The 4726-nt window shown below is 42.6% G+C and overlaps 1 long non-coding RNA gene across 1 annotated transcript; it reads left to right on the top strand.

The window, feature by feature from the left end:
• The first annotated feature begins 208 nt into the window (after positions 1-208).
• LOC127783926 (uncharacterized) lies at positions 209-3009 on the top strand. The gene is made up of 3 exons (XR_008019395.1): positions 209-672; positions 1167-1246; positions 2688-3009. It is a non-coding gene; the product is annotated as an uncharacterized LOC127783926 (long non-coding RNA).
• Positions 3010-4726: the final 1717 nt, after the last annotated feature.

A 4726-nucleotide genomic window follows, 5' to 3' on the forward strand; every position in this document is an offset into this window, starting at 1 on the left:
ATGTGTTCAATTATCATCATAAATCTTCTTATCTTATCTTATACCCTATAATTCAACAAATAGTTTCACTCATCACTCATTAACTCATTCTTTCATTCCTTATGGAACGGTCAGGATCATCTCGGTGAAATCCCAACGGTCCAGATCGCTTCCACGTCCCAACTCCCTCGATTGCGCACCCCCCCCCCCCCCCCCCCCGGCGCGCAGTCCCCCGGTCCCCCGTTCTATCGCTCACGCGCCGCCGCCCCTCCCCAATCGCGCCCCCCTCTCCAACCCTAATCTCTCCCTCTCACGCGGCGCCACCGCCGTCGCCGCCGCCCTCGACTGCCGCCGCTCCGCCGTTGTTGCATCCGTCGTCTCGCCGCCACCGATCTCAATCGCGTGATTTCCTTTTCTTATCCCGAAATCGTGCAACCCTCTCACCCTAACCCTAATCTTGTCCCCGCCGACCGACGCGCCGCCCCTCCCCGCTCGAGTCCATGCCGCCGCAAGTTCGCCGTCGCAGGCCGCGTCACCCAGATCAGCATTGACGTCGCACGCCTTCCTCCTCACATCACCCGGCATACGCTCGTCCTCGGTCATATCGGCGCCACCGCCGTCGCCGTCACACGCAGTCCTCCCCGTCCACCTCGCCGGCCTCGCGCCCTCGCCGCTCCCAACCTCGCCCACGAGGTAACTATAGTTTTTGTTGCTCTGGATCGATTGATTTACGGTTGGGCGTGAGGGGATTGCGACAAGCCAGTGAGGTCACTGTTTTGGTTCATATCTTCATGTAAATCTTGATGTTGCAGTTCAGGCTGTCAGGAATTATGTTAGCTCGTTTTCGTCCATGCTGTTATTACTGATGTAAAATGATTGATGGGTTGAACCAACTTGTCAGCCTTAACGATTGTTATATTTCTTAAGCTTGCAGAACCAATTTATATCATAGGCCAGTTGATTTAAAATGCTGAAACAATGCGCTGAGCTTAAATATTTTGGTTGAAATAGAATCCTGAGGGCCTGCTCTTCCTTTGCTAGCTATAAGAATAAAGCTAAAAGAACTGAAACAAAACTCAGGTAAAAAGTGAGCTAAATAAATAGCTTGGAGCCTTGAAATAACTTGGAGTTCTCGTAATGCAGCCTTGGAAATGAGTAATGTGATCTGGTTTTTCTTTCTAATGCAGATCCTACTTTGATATGGTTGAGACTTCATAAATTAGTACACTTCCTCGATGACCCTTCAATGAATGCCTAAATACTAGAGGTACATATTTCTTAACTGAATTATGATCTTAGATGTCAATTTGGACATGCATGTACAATATTAATGGTGAAAATGCTATCCAATATCCATAGAACTCTAGCTTAATTTTCTCGGGGGTAGAGACCAGTCAATTTGGAACTTTTAGCAGGCTTTCTACTTGGTACAAAGAAGATTATTTATGGAAGTTCATGCTTTTTATATTATAATTTTGTATGAAGTTGAGCTTTAACAACTGGTTAATAAATCTTTCATGGTTTCTTTGCTAACCATCTTTACCTAATACATATTTGTCCTAATCTTTTAAGTAAAAGAATAAAATCAGATCATTTTGGAAGTGTCTGAAATCTGAATTTACTGCTGAAAACAAGTTCTTAATGATTCTCTGAACTTGAGCATGTCCCTGAAACTGAATGATATGTACTGATAGATATCTTACGACAAAGTGCACATAGCTGTAATGCTATCTCTTACTGATTTAATGCACTGATAGATATCTCACTAGCGAGAAGGTTTAGTCTACTATTGAAGGCTCTTTTCTATTAGCTAATAGCTTCTCAGGTATTATTTTACCTGTTCTATTGATAGGACTGATAGAGCTGTCAATTTTTTTCAGGGTTTCTACTACTCTCTAGGGACAGCCATATATCTTTGAGAATATTGATTTTATCCCCCTATTTGAGTCATATACAGAGACTGCTGTTGACCTTGAATTTATCCCACAGCATTTGTGTGCATGGAGATATACTGAAGTCTTTTTTTCCAGTTATTCACAAATATAATCTGGTACATTGAATATTCAGTTTAATCATATCAGATTTTCAACAGAGAATGTTGATATTCTATGTATCAACAGAACCATTTCAACAAGGTTCTGCACAAATCTGAAGATAGAGTTATGATTTTCTCAAAATTAACCATGATGTTATCCTTCCTTGAACTATTCATGTAACTAATCGGATAGAATATATAGCTTCTATGCACATATTTATGCTTTTAAATCAACTGTAAGTTTCTTCCTTGAACAGCTGCATTCTATCCTTCAATGTCTTCACAAAATACTTTTTTTTTTCATCCTATCCATTTTTTTACCGTCTATTTAATCAAATGGCACGGTTTTTTTCGAAAGGGTTTCACCAATCCATATTATTATCCATTTACTGTCATTACCACTAATCATGGTTGCTGCATGGAAACAAAAATGGTTTCTCTTTCATGTTAACAGAAGCTATGAACCATCAGTGATATAAGTGAAATCAGTGATATTATGTGTATGTGTGACAAAAAATGAGTTATTATCTGCATGTGTTTCTCAAATTTAGATAGCAGGCCTAATCTTTTGTCGAGCTAGGAGAAGCCCTGAGTGCCCTGGTTAGGGATAACCTGGAGCTTTTTTATTATTAAATGAACCTGGAGCTAAAGAGTTTTTTATGTTCTGTTGTAGCTGCCAGAATGGAAAATGCCTGAACATTGCTCTGAAGATGAGTACATCTTTTGCAAGTCTTGATCTGTGCACCTCTTCAGCTGGTTGTCAGCATGAAAAATTTATGATTCTGACATATGTCTGTGAATATGTTTGTAACAATGAATTCTAAAAACATATATCTCTGAATACGTTTGTAAATTTAGTTGGATTTTGTGAAGTTTTCAGTGAGCTTTGGAATGATTATGAGATAGCTAAAGATGACTATTGCTTGTATGGACCAACATGGTCTTGTATCATTGACTTGGTTGTAATATATTTGGAATGTGTTAATAACTGTGAACTGATGTATTGTATTCAAATAATTGAAGCCTTGAATTGGTCTCAACTTGTAGATAGAAGAAATCGTATCAAAGATGTTTGAATTGTTTGTTGCTGTGTGTGGACAATGGAATCCGTGTTTTCTGTTGGATGCAAATATGCTAGTGTCATACTATCTGCCGGTGATGTATACATTGTAGGGCAGATAAGTTGCTGACCATCCAAATATCTGCCGGTAAAGCTATTCAGTAATTAGGGCAGATGACTGCCGGAGACAATATTATCTGCCGTGAAAGCTTTAGAGTATCTACGGCAGATAACTGCCGCGGATTTGATACCTGCAGGCAAAAGGCATTCCCTACAGGACTTTGTAGGGCAGTTAACTAGTGCCGGGAATGCTTTTTCCTGGCAGATGAGCTGCCACAGAAACAACTTTCTAGGGTAGTTGCACTGTCATAGGCACTATGTCATGGTGTAGTGCCATCTCTCTCTCTCTGTCTCACCACCATCGCTGCTCGTCGGCCATCGCTAGCACCCATCTCACTCTCCGGAATCACACTCGCCATGTCGTCGGTGAGGGTGGCGGCGCTTCACCACCCGCAGGCCTTCTTCGCTCCAGCCGCTCCTACCTCTCTCTGCCGCTAGTCGCCATCGCCGGTGAGTTCGCAGGAGCTCAGGGCGTTTGGCGGTGGTGGCTTGTGGTGGCGGCGGTAGTGTGGGGAGGGCCGTGAAACGAAGTGACTTGTAGCTCTTCCGCGCCTGGAGTTGCGGCTGGTGTGGAGAGTCCCTTTCTCCTCTGTCGCCACCGTTGGACCTCCTCCTCTCCTGCCTTGCCCCGTCGGCCACATCCCCACCAGCCGGCCTACCGCGCCCAGCTCCTCCCCCGCTGGTCGCGCACGCCGCACTGGCCTACCGGCCCACTTCTTCTCGCCGGTTGCCGCTCGTGGAGAGAGGAAGAGAGGTGAAGAGCGAGGGGAGAGGAAGAAGAGGCTGACGTACGGGCCCATGTGGATCCCACACTAACTCAGTTGCCACGTAGGACAAAACTGGGTCAAAAGTCAAAACTGCCTAAGGACCCATGGTTATCCGGTTTTGTAAAATGAGGGATGACATATATCTGGTTCTGTGGTTAGTAACGGTTTTGTAATACGATGAGAAGATGAGAGACCTTTGATGTACTTTTTCCAAATGATGGGGACGACTAGACGTCGAAGGGCTGATGAATGATAGAAAATCGTGAAGGTCTAATGGCCGGTGATCGCCCACAACGATCACGCACCCCCGCCCCTCCGCTAACACGCCCTTCTCTCATTCCTAATGCACCATATTTTTTTTAAAAAAAACAAGTTAGAGAAAAATAAAACAAAATAGAAAAAATCTAATACTCTTAAAAATATATTCATATGCATAGACTTTACACTTATAAATATATACATTAAACTTCGTACGTATAAATTTCATGTATAGAAATATGCTATATAAAAAATATTTAAATCCGAATTCGAATTTTTAGGTGTGCAACCTTTAGATGTATAAATTTTAGGTATATAAAAAGAAAAAAATATATGGTGCCAAAAAAATGGTGAAAAAAACAGATCGTCCGCGGGCAATCGCTAATTAGCGATCTCGCATAAAATAGGACATCATATATATCTGCTCCGTGCTAGTCCCTTCGTCCCCTAATATACTGGATTTTAACATTTTACTTACTGTTTGACCATTCATCTTATTAAAAAATT

The sequence above is a fragment of the Oryza glaberrima genome, chromosome 9, assembly GCF_000147395.1.
Source record: "Oryza glaberrima chromosome 9, OglaRS2, whole genome shotgun sequence".
NCBI lineage: Eukaryota > Viridiplantae > Streptophyta > Magnoliopsida > Poales > Poaceae > Oryza > Oryza glaberrima.